This window comes from Balaenoptera physalus, assembly GCF_965194825.1.
Source record: "Balaenoptera physalus genome assembly, chromosome: 13".
In the NCBI taxonomy this organism is placed as follows: Eukaryota; Metazoa; Chordata; class Mammalia; order Artiodactyla; family Balaenopteridae; genus Balaenoptera; species Balaenoptera physalus.
Window position 1 is genome coordinate 35163519 of NC_138892.1, and position 16847 is coordinate 35180365.

The 16847-nt window shown below is 38.4% G+C and overlaps 1 protein-coding gene across 4 annotated transcripts in view; it reads left to right on the forward strand.

The window, feature by feature from the left end:
* The first annotated feature begins 221 nt into the window (after positions 1-221).
* The window catches only part of SLC6A15 (solute carrier family 6 member 15), a 54028-nt gene continuing 37402 nt past the window's right edge, over positions 222-16847 (forward strand). For 2 of the 4 annotated variants that reach the window (XM_082418939.1, XM_082418942.1), the window contains exon 1: positions 2340-2969. The gene's annotated coding sequence lies outside the window, so the exon portion shown is untranslated. Of the gene's footprint in view, positions 2319-2339; positions 3007-16847 lie in introns of those variants that run through there. The other 2 variants (XM_082418941.1, XM_082418940.1) reach the window with 2 other exon arrangements.

The window sequence follows — 16847 nt, forward strand, 5'->3', positions numbered from 1 at the left end:
GCATCACATCAATACGTGTTGATATGTAAGTACACGTCAGTACAGCGTGGGCATAAGGATGAGTCTCCCTTTACCTGTAGGGAGAAATCTTCTTCCAAGTTCTGCTCTTCCCTTCTGTGTGCCGCCTCCTCCCGCTGCACCAACACCACCACATGGTGGCCATTTTCCTACCGTGTGACAGAGAAAGCACTCAGTAATTGCTAGCTAAAAGATGTTAGCAGTTGAACAGTCAATCTTTGAAAGATTTTGTTGTTAAAATTTTTAAACGGTACTGTTCACCTCCATGACTGGAAGTACCCAGGATCTCCTTTTAGGACCTTTGCACCCCTACTCCACTTCTTATCTTCTAAGGTGCCTAGTCCTGGTGGTAATTCTACACTTTCCTTCTGTTGAAATCTATACATCCATTAAAGGCTTACAAAAATGCATGGAAAAAAAAAAAAAAAGCGCCAGACAGATCTGGGGTTAAATCTCCATTCTGCCATTGAACGTCCCTGTGTGACTGTTGCAATTTTTTTCCTTTTTTCTTCTTTTTAAAAAAATTTTAACTTAATTTTATTTAATTTTTAAAATTTTATTTATTTTTGGTTGCATTGCGTCTTTATTGCTGCGCGCGGACTTTCTCTAGTTGCGTGGAGCGGAGGCTACTCTTCGTTGCGGTGCGCTGGTTTCTCATTGCAGTGGCTTCTCTTGTTGCGGAGCACCGGTACTAGGCGTGCGGGCTTCAGTAGTTGTGGCAGGTGGGCTCGGTAGTTGTGGCGCACGGACTTAGTTGCTCTGCGTCATATGGGATCTTCCCGGACCAGGGCTTGAACCCATGTCCCCTGCATCAGCAGGTGGATTCTTAACCACTGCACCACCAGGAAAGTCCCACATTTTTTTTTCTGGGTATCACCTCTATCTAATCTCTAACTTAGGAAAATCACATCATTAATTAATTGAGAAGATTAAATAAACTATTTTAAAGCCCCAGGTGCTTAGGGGGAAACTCAGTAGCTACTTTCTCTTATTTTTCCTCATTGGCATCAAGACATAAATTGTATCAATCATTTTTGAGGGCATTGCTCCACAAATAATTTGTCACTTGTACCTTTGTACATGCATTTGAGACAGGTGTCAAACATCAGTGAAAAAGTGTGAGGGGGGAATACTGGTAGGCCAGAAGGCCTTCCTGGTACTACTATAAACAATTCTTGCAAGCATACAGAAAACTTTGTTTCCCACAGATAAGCCTAATCCTGATTATGGAGGACAGAGCTCTACTTATTTTCTTAAATTCTTCTCAGTTGTTATTGGTATTATTTTTACTATGTCTCAATTTCAATATATATAAAATGATATATATTAACATAAATATTTGTCTATCACCAATATGTGAAGTAAAAGCAAATTAGACAAGATGTTCTGTAAGACTTTTATTGTAACTGTTTTTAGCTTTTCCTGTGGGGCATCTATCAGATTATTTATTTACCCATGCCAGGAGAAGGGCATCCAGAGGATCAAATCTAATTTAATTTTTTCTGAAAAAAAATTTTTTTAAAGGTGGGTTTGGAAGAGACTGAGAAAAAGCTCTCTTGGCTGCATTAAAAGCTGAGGATTAGTAGCAATGTTCTGACCTGAAATTTAGGTCTTGTGATTTCTTTCCAGGAGATTTTTCACTGCATGAAAAACCTGTCTGCAATGGCCTTATTATTTAATTCAATCTTAATTGGATACAAACCGTCAAAATCTGAGGGATTGTTGGAAGGCCTAAAAGTGCACAAAGGTATTTTTTTAATGGTAATATCAATCATCTAGAAGTGAAAATGTCCTTCACCAAGTCACTAAAACTTTCCGCTATAATATATTTTATGTTCATTTTGCATTTCTTTTAAACTTTCAAGGACATAAAATTTAATCTCTAGAGTATATGCCCTGTTTGGGGGAAGATTCGGCCATTTTCAATAGTAGTCTAAGCTTTTGTGCTCCGTGATGTATATTTTAGGAATTCTCCACGTGGCTTAATGAGTATGTCTTCATTGTTACAAGAGGTGAGTCAGGCTTCATTTTGTAATAAGACCCCTTGGAGACAAGTGGGATGCTAAGGGACCAACATAGGGTGAGGACTGGCTCCTTAAAAGAGCCTTTCATAATTTGGCCAGAATCACTGAGCGCTACGAGGCCACCGTTTGATGGAGAAGCAAATGCCCAGAGTACTTTCCTTTTGCGAGAGATGCAAATGGCAGGCTGGGAGAGAGAGCTAGGGGAAAGGGTTCTTTGAGTCATTCACTGCTTCTAGTCCGGTCCCCGACGTTCGGAGAATACTCAAAGGGTGTGAGGTAGGACCATTTCTATTGTTATCCCGGCTGAGACAAAGGCGGGGTGGCAGTGGTGGGGGCGCGCAAGCGGTGCCCATCCTTTCGGTTGCGTAGGTTGGGGGAGTACGGGATGGCACGGGGGATTTGTTTTGTTTTGCTCTGGAGCCGGCTTCCCGGAGTCCCTCCCGTCCCCCGCCTGGAGCGCAGGGAGGACGCCGCGAGGCAGCCGCAGCGGCCTCTGCGTCAAGGGGCGGCGGGGCGGGGAGGTGCGGCGCCGGGCCTGGAGACCTGGCTCGCGTCCCCCAGGCGCCCGCAGCCTCCCCCCTCCCCCGCAGCCTGTCGGAGGCCGCAGCTCCGGCGGGCCGGGCACGTGGGCGCCTCCGTCACACCCTCACTCACACACTGACACACACCCGCGCGCGCACGCACCCGCGCGCCTGCATCTCGTGCTCTTCGCCTGGCGGACACACAGGCGCTCAGGAGGAGTCCCCTGCAGCCCGCAGGGCAGAGACCCCCTCCACCCTGCCCCAGGACCCGCCCGCCCTCAGCAGCTGCTTCTCTCCAGACAGCTCCCCGCGGCCTCGGTCAGCCACCTGGACCCGACCCCTTGGCCACTGCTGCTACTGTCGGGACGTGGACACAGCAAGAGGCGCCGGCCAAGACACCCTGACGGTGAGGACACGCTCCTACCGCTAAGGACACGGTGGAGGTAGGGTGGGGCTCACCGCGAGGCACCCTGGAGCTCGGGGCCGGGGAAGGGAGCGGAATTGATGGAGGGATCCCGGGAAGGACTCAGGCTGTGTCCGGGGGGTGAGGGGAGGTAGGGCGGCTCCAGAGCCCCAGGAGGGCGAAGCTGGGCTCTGCGGGCGACCCTTCGGGCTCTGCGTCCTGCACCTGTGCACAATCGGGGGGCCTAGAAGCGGTGTGTAACGGGAAGCACATGGGTCGAAACGTGCCGCCATCCTTCCTTCCTGTCGTGACCACAGCATCCCCAAAAGACTAGTCATTTCCAAGTCCAGTCAGGGTTGGCCGAAGGGCGGGGTCCGCCTGAGGCAAGTCGGAAAGTTGCCAGGGTCGGGACGGAGCGAGACGCTTCCAGGGCTCTCGGTGAGTTGGAAGCTGATCCTCGTGCAGGTGAGGGTGGGGCGGGGAGAGGAGCCAACCTCATTCCTTGTTCGCTTCTGGTTGCTTTTGCAACTGCCGAAGGCGACTGCCCAAGGCGGTGTGTTTTCACGTGACCCCAGTTCCCTTTTGCCTGAGGTATCCTGCGTTAAATGGTCCTGAAGTGGGCCTTTCTCCCGCACAAGGCACGAGGCTCCCGGAGAAAGCACAGCCTGTGTGTTTCTACGCATCCAGGGATTTGAGAATGTGGCGGTGAGGGTGTTGGCGCCGGGATTTTAAGGAGACGATGGGAGACCGTTTCTACGTTTCATGAACTCGGCTCGTTTGTGCGTGGCCTGGGCAGAGGACCGTTTTGAGTATAGGGGTAGACTTTCAGTCAGTAACGCGCCTTATAAATACGAATGGATCAATAAACGCTCGAGCTGTCCTGGGGACAGTTATGACCTACCCGGTCTCAGAGGCCGCAGTGGCTGGAATGCTTTTCCGTTAAGCGGAAAAGCGGCGTTTGCCCCTCGTTCGCGGAGAGGGAAGCCCCCAGGTTCGCGCTCTCCGGTGCTGAGCTCTCCTTTCCGCTTTCCATTCTCTTCCCTAGCGGGGAAACAGTGGAGTAAGAAGGGGCGGGGTCCGCACTCGGGCGCGGTGACGTCAGCAGTGTTTGGGTGCTTATGCAAATGAGACTGCGACCGTTTCTTCTAGGCCGGCCGTTTCCCCTCCAGGTCTTAAAGGTAGACCCAGTCTCAGTCTGCACCGTTTGTTTGGTCCACTGCCCAGAAACACAAGAGGACCGAAGCGTTTGCGTTCTGTGCTACATTTCGGCTTCTCGTTTCCCCGTTTTTAAAGCTGTTTTATACCTGTCATTGCCTGGTTGCTTTCCCGAAACACGGGGAACAATGTGTTTGCTTTAAGAAATATCATTCTCTGACGAACAACCCCGTGAAGAGCTCCTTACCCCACCCAGCCTCAGTTCTGCAAGAATGGTGCTGAGATACACTCCTGCTTCTGTCTTCAACGCCTAGTATTGGATTTGACTTGTAGGAGGTATTTAATAAATTACTTGATGATGGACCGAAGAGTGTGTGTATTTCTCTCATTAAATTCGGAGTATTCAACCATCAAAATTGTCTATTTTGCGAAAATGAGTGGGTTTTGTGTCGTACATGACCAACGATCCATGTATATTTGTTAGCTTAAAATATATTATCAATATATTACTGAATTCATTGACCATTTTCCTCCAAATGAAAAGAACATTCAGTGTATTTTTTTTTTGTAGAAAGATAGGAATTAATGTTGTTGTGAAAGGAAGAGAATGTCATCATTTGTTCACAAGTTTTCTTTTTCTGATTGCACGTTATATATTTGATTCAATAATTACTTTATATTCCAATATATGTAACTCAAGATACTGTATTTTAATGGCGTTAAGAAAGATATTTACATATGTTTTTAGGAAATAAGTGCTCTGTTATCCAATTAATAAAGTAAATAAGAAATACTATCTTAGTCTAGTTCAGGTTGCTATAACAAATTACCATAAACTGGGTGGCTTATAATGAACAGAAATGTATTTCTCACACTTCTGGAGGCTGGTCCAAGATCAAGGTGCCAGCAGATTCCGTGTCTGGTGGGAGCCTGCTTCCTGGTTCATAGAGGGTGCTTTCTCACTGTGTTCTCACGTGGTCGAGGGGGCTAGTTAGTTCTCTAGCGTCTCATATTAACCCCCCAAAGCCTCAACTTCTAATACCATCCCATTGGGGTTAGAATTTCAACATATATGGGATGGGGGGAGGACACAAACATTCAAACCATAGCAAATAGTAAAGAATTTTTAAATTGGATAATAGCTGTTTGAGCTACCAATAATCAGGTGGAGATGCTTAGTTGTCAGTTGTTGAAATTTTAAAATAAGTTAGAATAATTACTAAAACCTAAACTTGATAAGCATTAGTTTACCCAGTGATCACAGTTCAAATTTTATTTTGTACATGTTAGAAAATATGCTTGTCCTGTCATGACATAAAACTTCTGTCTTAATTGGTAAGAAGTTTGCATTCTTTTGAACTCTGGGGTTATAATCCAGGTAATTAAAAAATCATTAACTTTTAGAATGATAGACCTGAAAGAGACTGTTGGTGATCAAAAGGGCGGAAAGCTTTTACTTCTCAATTTACTTCTCGACTTCTTTTGGAGAGTGTGTTAACCCCTTTATTACTGCATACATATGCATGATTGGCTGTAATAATATATTCCTATGCAGAGTCGATTTTAAAATAGTTTCTGAGCAGATGGCATCATTAACAAAAATCCATGGGTGTAGTCTGATGCGAGAAAACATTCAAGGTTACATAGCAGGCATCTTTAGATTTATTTCCAATTTGCCCTATAACTTAAAGCAAGTCCTAACTACTCTTTTGGATATATTGAGCAAATAATTTTTTAATAAACAAATTTATCTGCTTATACATTAACTTTGACCAGTAATGATTGTCTCATATTTCTCGGTGAACAGCAAGCCCTAGAGACTGGGCTACAGGGTGGTATTAAATGCACAGTACCACTTGATATAGGATAGAGCTGTTTTCAGTCTCGAAGGTCAGTTTATTTCCTTGTGATTGATGCGCTAAGGTATCCTTTCACATAAGATTAATTGATTGTTATCTTTGAACAGAATGCTTAAGCTGGGAGCTTTTTCACCTATCAGATTGGCAAAGATCAAAAATATTACTCACTGATAAAGACGCAGACGACGTAGAGAATGGACTTGAGGACACGGGGAGGGGGAAGGGTAAGCTGGGACGAAGTGAGAGAGTGGCATGGACATATATACACTACCAAATGTAAAATAGATAGCTAGTGGGAAGCAGCCACATAGCACAGGGAGATCAGCTCGATGCTTTGTGTCCACCTAGAGGGGTGGAATAGGGAGGGTGGGAGGGAGACGCAAGAGGGAAGAGATATGGGGATATGTGTATACATATAGCCGATTCACTTTGTTATAAAGCAGAAACTAACACGACATTGTAAAGCAATTATACTCCAATAAAGATGTTAAAAAAAAATATTACTCACTGTATTGAAGAAGGCAGAGGGAACCAGGCACTATCATACTTTGCTTGTGGTAGTACAAATTGAGACAGCTTTTATAAAGGGTCATTTGTCAATATTTACCAAAATTATAAAAGCATATAACTTTTGATTAAGCAGTTCCGCTTCTAGGAATTTATTCTACAGATATGTAAATGTCAGATATACAAAGTGAGTTGCTTGAACACTGAAGCAAACTGTCAGAAATGACTGATATATGACATACTCATACCATCATTTTAAAAAACACAGTAATGTATGACATACCCATATGATCATTTAAAAAAACACAATAAACTATTGTATTGAGAGCAAAAGGTTTTAAAGACTTCTAAAGTGAAAAACCAAGATGCAGAATTATGCATCATATATAGTAACAGTGGTGTAAAAAGAAAAAGGTTGGGCAGGTGGAAAGAAAACACATATTAGCCTGAATATACATATTAGCTTGAATATATACCAAATATCTGTGGAGGACTTTGGTAACTTATAGAGAGATAGGGGTGGGATTAGATGTGCTGGGGAAAGAGTGGGAAGATATTTTTCACTCTATACCCACCATATTACTGTATTATTTTTTCTAAATATAAATTTGAACATATTCTAAAGTGAAAACAGTACCATATAAAAAGTACTCTTGGGAGAACAGTAGCCAGGTATCAGATGCCATCAAATGAGTAAGGTATAAAAGGCAATGGATACTTTGGGTCCATGATTTCTGTAGTTTCTGAATTTATAGGAAAGTTTCCTACATTCAATATTCTTAGTAATAAAACTGTATTAGAGCAGCAGATGAGATTTAGTGGATTCACTAAAATTAACTGGTTATATCAGCATAAAAATGCACATTGTTTTAGTGAGTTGACTAAGGTTTTTTTAAAAAAAATTTTGAGATGGTTATAGATTCATATGCAGTTGTTAAGAAATAATTATATAAGATAATATATAATTATAAGAAATAACACAGAGTTCTTGCGTGCCCTCTATGCAGTTTTCTGCAAGTGTAACCTTTTGCAAATCTATACTATGACATCGTAATCAGAATATTGACATTGATAAAGCAAAGTTACAGAGTTCCATCACTATAAGGATCCCTGTGTGGCCCTTTCATAAGCACAACCACTTCAGTCCTGTCCCCAACCTGTCCTTAAATCGTGGTGACCACTAACCTATTATTCATGTTTGTTGTTTTGTCTTTTCAAGAATGTTATGTAAGTAGAATATAATGTGCAACCTTTTGGAATTGGCTTTTTCAACTCAGCATAATTGTCTGTAGATTCATCTAAGCTGTTGTGTGTATTAGTGGTTTGTTTTTATTTCTGAGTAGTACTCCATGGTATGGATTTACCAGAGTCTGTTTAAGCATTCACCCATTGAATGACATCTGAGTTCTTTCCAGTTTAGGGTTGTTATGAACAAAGCTGCTATAGAAACTTGTTTACAGGTTTTATGGAACCTAAATTTTCATTTCTACAGCATAAATGCCCAGGAGGGCAATTGCTGGATTATATGGTAGTTGCATGTTTTGTTTTCTGGAGAGCTGTACCATTTTACATTCTCACCAGCAATGTACGAATGATCCAGTTTTCTCCATATCCTTGCCAGAATTTTGTTGTCTTTCTATTTTAGCCATCCCAATAAGTATGTAATGACATCGCATTGTAGTTTTAGTTACCATTGCTAATGGCTGATAATGTCAAACCTCATTTCATGTGCTCATTTGCCATCCAGACCTCATATTCAGTGAAATGTCCCTTTATGTCCTTTGTCCATTTTCTAAATTATTTTTAATTGATGACTTTTATGAGTTCTTACAGATCCTAAATACTGTTTTTTTTTCTTGGGGTTGTGGTCTGCAAATGTTTTCTCCCGGTCTTTAGCTTATTTTTTTCATCCACTTAATAGGTTCTTTCACAGAGCAAATTTTTAAATTTTGAAGTCCATTTTACCAATTTTTGCTTTGATGGATTCTGCTTTTGGTTTCATGTCTAAGAATTCTTTGCTTAGCTCTAGATCTCAACATTCTTTCTGATGATTTCTTTTTAAAACGTTTATAGTTTGACGTTTTACATTTAAGTCCGTGATTTATTTTGATTTGTTTTTGTATAAGGTATGAAATTTAGGTCCAGGCTACATTTGCTTGGGAATGCCCAATTGTTCCAGAGCTATTTGTTGAAAGGGCTATCCTTTCTCTACTGAAACTGCTTTTGCACCTTTGTCAAAAATCAGTTGGATGTATTTGTGTGGGCCTACTTATGGGTACTCTCTTCTGTTTCATTGATCTATTTGTCTGTCCTTCTGTCAACCTCACACAGTCTTTATCACTGTAGCTATATAAGTCTTCAAATAAGGTAGAAAGATTCCTCCTACTTCATTCTTCCATTTTGAAGTTGTTGTAGCTATTTTAGTTTTTTGATGTTTTATATAAATTTAGAATAATCTAATCTATATCTACAGAAATTTTTGCTGGGATTTTATAGGAATTGCCTTAAATCTGTATACCAATTTAGGGAGAACTGACTTATTTACTGTGTTGAGTCTTTCAGTCCGTGAACATGGTATGTCTGTCCATATATTTAGATCTTCTTAGATTTCTTTCATCATTTGAAGTATTCAATATAAAAGTACTGTTCATATTTTGTAGATTCCTTGGTATTTTCAATATAGGCAATCAGGATGTCTGCACAAATGGAAAATTTTCTTTCTTCCTTTCCAATCTATATGCCTTATATTTCCTTTTCTTGCCTTACTGCACTGGCTAGAACTTCCAGGACTACACTGAATAAAAGTATGTGAATGGACATTCTTGTCTTGTTCCTGAGCTTCAGAGAAAACATTACATTATTAGTTTTTGAATATTGAACAAGCCTGTGTACCTAGAGTAAGACCCACTTGGTCATGGGGTACAATTCTTATTATATAGCACTGAATTCTGTTTTCTAATATTGTGTTAAGGAAGTTTTTGTCTTTATTCATGAAGGATATAGATATATAGTTTTTTGTTTGTTTTATTCTGGTACCATCTTTGTATGGTTTTGGATTCAGAGTAATACTTAATAAAATGAATTGCAAAGTGTTCTATCATCTTCTGTTGTCTGGAAGAGATTGTGCAGAGTTGGTGCTAATTGTTTCTTAAATGTTAGGTGGGATTTCCCAGTGAAACCATCTGGGCCTGGAGATTTCTTTTGTGAGAGTTTTAAAATAATGCATTCATGTTTCTAAATAGTTATATGGATATTAAATGACCTGTTTTATGTTGGGTAAGTTGTGGTAGTTTGTGTTTTTCAAGGAATTAGCCTATTTCAACTAAGTTGTCAAGATTTACGTGTGTAGAGTTTTGCTAGTATTTCCTTATGGTCATTTTGATGTCTGCAGGTTTTCTTATAATCCTTGTTTCATTTCTGATATATAAAATGATATACAAAAGCATAAGATCGACCTTATGGAGCTTTACATTAGGGTAACTAAACGTGTCTTTCAAGGCTAATATTTATCTTGTGGTTAAAAGAAAATCACTGCATGGATTTAAAAACCTAAACCACACCTTTTTTTACACAGGTCTAGCCCCACTGTGAATGGTTCCTTGGACAACATTTCAAATTTAATTAAGTATTTTTACTTTCAGTTAAATTCAATGACTATTCAATTTATCTCCCCCATTAGGCAGTTAGTACATATGCTACATAACAAACTATGCGGTTTTTTTTGGTTTTTTTTTTAGTAGGTTTGAAACAATGTTATATTGAAGCATTCACCCTCTGTTACCTTCCTGGGATTGTAGTGACTTTAAACAATAATGATTTATTATTTTTCATTATCCTCTGTGTTGGTTGGGCTCAGCTAGGTGCTTCATCTGTTCTAGTTGATATTTCTAGTTGATATTAGCTGGCTATTCAACTGGGGCTATTCAACTTGTGCCTGTGGGTTTAGCTCAGATGGCTGGTACAACTGATGGCTGATAGAGTCTCTCTCTCACTTTTCATGTGGGATTTCTAACAGGGCAGGTGGACATTTTTTATATTGTGTCTGGCTTCCAAAAGAGTCAAAGCAGAAACTGCCAGGCTTCCTGAGGACTAGTGACATTTGCATAGTGTCACTTCTGCATTCTAACGGTCAAAGGAAGTTCAAGGCCAGCCCAGAATTAAAAGAAGGGGAAATAGACTCCATCTTATTAATGAGATGAGTAACAGGGATAATACAGCATTGGGAAGAGTTGTTAACATTTGTGTTTGCTATCTATTATAGGAAATATCTAAGAGAGATCATACTTGACATTCTATGATGATGACCATGAAACATGTTGAATGCTTTCAAATTCATTTTTTCCATAAGGCATGATAATACAAATATATATATAAGTGTAATACAGTAGAATGTGCCTGCAGGAGGCTAATAATAGCTCCTGAAGATTTGTCTACCTCTTAATTCCTGGCACTTGTGACTGTTACCTTAGTTGGAAAAAGACTTGTTGCAGAAATTATCTTCAGATGAAGAGGTTATCCTAGAATGTCCAGATGGGCCCTATATGCCATGCCATCTCAGATGTCCTTATATGAAAGAGGCAGAGGAGATTAGACACACATAGAAGAGGAGGAAGCAATGTGGGTATGGAGGTATGGACTGGAGTGATGTGGCTATGAGTGAAGGAACACCGGCAGCCCCAGAAGCTAGAAGAGGCGAAGAACAGACTTTCCCCTAGGGCCTCCTGAGGGACTGCAGACCTGACAGCACCTTGATTTTGGTTCACTGAAACAGATTTCGAATCTCTGGCTTCCAGAGCTTTGAAAGATCAGATTTCTGTTGTTTCAAGCCACTAAATTTGAATTTGTTACAGAACCCTCAGGAAATGAATACAGTGCCTAAATCTGAGGTGTTCCCAATAAAACTTTAAATGTTTAAAAGACTTTTTGTGTATTTTAAAAATGTTTAAGAGGCCTTTTGAAAGACTTAGTTAAATAAAATTTAAGATCTGTCCTTGGTTTATAGAAGTCAACAAAAATACATTTCAATTTCTGGGAATTGCTGTATAATTATAATTAACTATGAAATAATTGCAAGCTCACAAGAAGGTGCAAAGGGAGGTCCTGTGTAACCTTCACTTAGCCTCCCCCACTTTATAACCTTATATAAAAATACAGTACAATATCAAAACCAGCATATTGATATTGGTACAATTCATACAGCTTTTCCAGATTATGCAGTCATTTTTTCTGTATGTGTGTGTATGTATGTATTGTTCTTTGCAATTTTATCACATGTATAGCCTCATGCAACCCTTATCACAATGAAGATGCTAAATGGTACCATCTCACAGGATTCTCCTGCGCTACCTTTTTATAGCACACCCACCTGTCCTTCTGTACCATAACTCCTAGCAACCACTGGTCTGTGGTTCATCTATGTCATTATCTAATTTCACAAATGTAATATAAATGGAATCATGAAATATGTATCCTTTTCAAACTAGCTTTCTCTCCCCCATTTAGCATCATTCCCTTAAAGTTTATCCAGGTTGTTGCATGTATCAATAGTTATTTCCTTTTTATGGCTGATATTGCATGATATGGACGTACTCTGGTTTGTTTAACCATTCACCCATTGAAGGACGTTTGGGTAGTTTTCAGTTTGGGGCTATTATGAATAAAGCTTTTATGAACATTTATGTACAAGTTTCTGCTTGAAAATAAGTTTTTATTTCTCTGGGATATATGCCTAAGAGTGCAAAATGATGGTCACAATGGTAACTCTATTATTAGTGTTAAAAGTAACTGCCAACTATTTTTTAGAGTGGCTATACTATTCTACATTTCTATCAGCAGTATATGATTGATCTAGTTTCTTCACATCCTCACCAACTTTTGGTGTCATTATTTATTTATTTATTTTAGCCATTCTGATAGATGTGTTATAGTCCACATTTTTGGGCAAAACGTATGTTACCAAGTGTAAGTTGTGACTTTGTATTTCACTTGTAAAACTGTTCTCCTCCTTTTGATTGATTCTGTGATTTTTTTTTTGTTATCTTTTTGCTTAATGCAGACATTTTATATAAAGAGATATAATTTGCAAAATAAATGCTTAGATGGAATTCTATATGGTTGAAAATTTTTTGTTTATTTGTTAAAATCATTATTTCATTATGTTACCAAATTTTGTCTTTTTCTATGGCGATTATTTCATAACTACAAATTTCTTAACATGTGCCTTTTTTTTCTTGGGTATTTCAATATGGTTCAACATTTTATTTTTGTTCAAATAGTCTTTACTTTTTACCTTATACATTAGAATATGAAAAAATATATTTCATTTGAATTCACAATGAATTTCAGATTCAATGTTCAGAATTGGTTCATATTTAAAGAAAACTTTATTCAGTAAAATTTGAATTTGTCCAAGTCAGGGAGATAATTTACTGTTGTTCTAGTTCTTTATTAGAGAATATTAAGATCGTGGAAAATGCCAGTAATTAGCCAGCACAGGCATGTCTGTTTGAGTCATCTCTCATATCTAAGATGCAAGTGCCTGCCTGCTATTTTAGGGTTTTGCATATTTTCACTGGAAGCATTTATTAATGTCTAACATAACATAATTTCAAAAGATGTTGTAACAATAGTAGTTTAAAAGTCTGGAAAGATGGAGTAAGAACTCTGTTAATTCTATAGTGAATTATTTCTATTTTGAGTTAACTCTATAGTGACATTTTTAGCAAGAATAATTAAGACAAAAGCAGAGAAAACACCTATTACCAATAGCAGGGATAAAAAATGAGATAAGATTAAAAATCCTGCAGGTGTTAAAAAACACTAGGGACTATTATGAATCACTTTGTGCCAATAAATTTGACAATTTAGATGATATAAATTCCTTGAAAAGCACAACTTACCAAAACTAACACAGCAAGAAAAAGAAAACCTAAGTAGCTGTATATCAATAAAATAAATTGAATTTTTTATTGAAAATATTCCATAAAAGAAAACTCCAGGCCCAAGATGGCTTTATTGGTGAATGCTGCCAAACATTTTAGGAAGAAATAAAACCAATCCTACATATAGTCTCTCAGAAAATAAAAGAGAGGCCATTTCAGAACTCTATTAAGGAGTCCACCAAAACCAGAGAAGTAAAATATAAGAAAAAAAATTTTACAGATCCATGTTCCCATGAATATAGTTGAAAAAAATCCTTACCAAAATATTAGCAAATAAATTCATTGATATATTAAAAGGGTAATACATCTAGAGTAAGTGGGGTTTATCCCATAATAAAAGATACAAAACCAATCAATATAATACTCTATATTAACAGATTAAGAAGTTATGTGATTATCTTAATAAAAGCAGGAAATTATGTGACAAAATTCAACAGGTATTCATGATTCAAGAAAAAATCACTGAACTAGGAATAAAAGAAACTTCTAAACAGATAAAAGGACCTGATGAAAAAATCCATAACTAACATTGTACCTAACAGTAAAATATTGAGTACTTCCCCACTAACATTGGGGCATAGATGAAGAAGTCTGCTCTTAACACTTCTGTTCAAAATTTTGGTGGATGTCCTAGCCAGAAAATAACTCAAGAAAAAGAAATTAAAGGCAAACAATTAGAGAAAGCTAAACTATCTTTATTTACCAATGACATATTGTCTATATAAAAATCCTAAGGAATCTTTAAAAAATAACAACTTGATTTAGCATTGTTGCAGGATATAAAGCTTGTATTTAAAAAAATCACTTTTTTTTTCTAGAGAGAAATTAAAGCAGATACAAATAAATGGAAAGATATACCAAGTTCATAGATTGGAAAACTCAATTTTTTAAGATGTGAGTGTTCCACAAATGGGCCTATAGAATCAATGTAATCCCATTCAAAATTCCAGCAGGCTGTTTTTTTTGGGTAAAAATTGACAAGCTGACTTCAAAATTTATGTGGAGAGGCAATGAAACAATCTTAAGAAAGGAAAAACACATTAAAAATGGTTAGGGTTGAGAACCACAAGTTAAAGTTTTATTATGTTGATTTTAAAAGGTTTGAATCTAGCTTTAAGTGTTTAAAATAGATTTTTTTTCTGAAAAGTTACACATGAAGATATTAAAGCAATACAAAAATGGGAGAATGAGAAAAATATAAAGATAAGTCCAAATTTAAATAATGTAACATTTTCAACATTTTTATTGTATGTAAGTCCCTATATAGAATAGATAAATGGGAAGACACCAATTGTTTTATATTTATAATAGGTGTATTGTTTACATTTATAATAGGTGTATTTATAATAGGTGTATAATAAGGTTCTTTGCAAGCTGCAGAAACTGATGCTGGCTATGAGAAAAAAAAAAAGAAATATTGGCAGGGTCGCAAGGACTCAAAGAAACAATGGGGTGCTTGGCAATAAGATGGAAAAGGGCAAGAATGAAAACAGTTTTGAAAACTAGGAACCAGGATCCATGACTATGGTAGTAGTTACAGCCTGGGCATAATGCCTTTGGAATTAAATGAGATGCCAACTTTTTGATCTCTTTGTTCTTCTCCTCAAGGTCCAAAATCCAGGGAGAGGAAATCTTAACTGGACAAATGCAGATTATTCTCAAAAATGGTGGCAGTATTTCTCTCTTCCCTCTACTCATACCTTTAGCAAATTGACCTTGTTGTTCCTTCCATCAAAACATGGAGTTTATTTACTCTTGAGTCATCTGGACTTAGCTGTGTGACTTGCTTTGGTCAGTGAGACATCAGCAAATGTGACACAAACAGGCTTTACTAGCACTTGTGTGTTGGGCTTACCCCTTTTGGCTAGAGTTGGAACTCTAAGCTTATAATGTGAACAAGCTGGAGCTAGCATTTTGGAGAGACTACGTGTAGGAGGACCAAAGTGCTCTGGCTGATAGGCTGTCCCTGCCAGAATGTGATTTGAGACCCTCTTAGACCATCCTCCTCCACTCGAGTTGACAGGTGACTGCAGAGCAGAAGTGACCCAAGTCAAGAGAAGCAAAACAACTGACCATCTAAGCCTAGCTCAAATTGCTAATCCACAAAATCATGAGCAAATACAGTTTTTGTTTGTTAAGCTATTAAATTTTGAGGTAATTTATTATGCAGAGATAGAAAACTGGTTTTATAAAAAAGTGGTGTTAAGACACCTGAAACATGTAGCATTGGCTCTGGACTCACATTATCCTTAATTGAATGAAGTTGTAATATAATACAAACATAAGAGGGCGATAATCATAGTAATAAAAGAAAACATATATTGAGTACTCTCAATGTGTTTGCTTTTATCCAAGCACTTTATTATTAGATAACTAAGTAATTTAGCCAAGGTCATAAAACCATAAGTGATAGAGTTTGGATTTGAACGCAGTCTGTCTCTAGAACCTAGATATAAATGTTTGGCACCATGGCCTTCCCTGGTGGCACAGTGGTTAAGAATCCACCTGCCAATGCAGGGGACACGGGTTTGAGCTCTAGTCCGGGAAGATCCCACATGCCGCGGAGCAACTAAGCCTGTGGGCCACAACTACTGAGCCTGCGCTCTAGAGCCTGTGAACCATAACTACTGAGCCCACATGCCTCAACTACTGAAGCCCACGCACCTAGAGCCCATGCTCTGCAACAAGAGAAGCCACCGCATTGAGAAGCCAGTGCACTGCAACAAAGAGTAGCCCCTGCTCGCCACAACTAGAGAAAGCCCGAGCGCAGCAATGAAGACCCAACGCAGCCAAAAAAATAAAAAATAAAAAAATTAAATAAATAAATAAATAAATAAATAAATGTTTGGCACCAACACATGTCTTTTCACAGCAATAAACATTAATTCCTACAAGATCTCATTAAAAGTAAATAAGAAGGATTATATAAAAACATGAAGAGGTGGGGTCATTATCCTTTTTTGGACTATGAGTTTCATATTTAGACAGCATCCTAAATTGCTTTCTGCTATGAAAGATGAGGACGTTCTCATACCTTTCTTTCCTTCTTTCTCCCGTTTAAATTCCTGATTTTGTTAGTTAGGTTATTTTTGGATTTTAATTTATATTTTTCTCCTCAACATAATTCTTATAGATTTTGCACCTTATTTCCTTGTTTAAATTAATGTTCACTTCTGTCGTTTAACATGGGTCTCTGTCTCGATTGGCTAAATTTTTCGATTGGCTAAATTTCATGATCATGTAGCCTGTCCCTCTTTCTCCCCATTAGGGCTCATCAGATCTCTTATGGATGAGAATATTTGCCTGCGACATTTATAATTGGAATACAAAGTACTTGAGTATAAAAATTGAAGATCAAGTATTTTTTTCTCTTAGTTTTTATAGAGGTGATTGAATATCCTGGGCTTATTTCTCCTTTC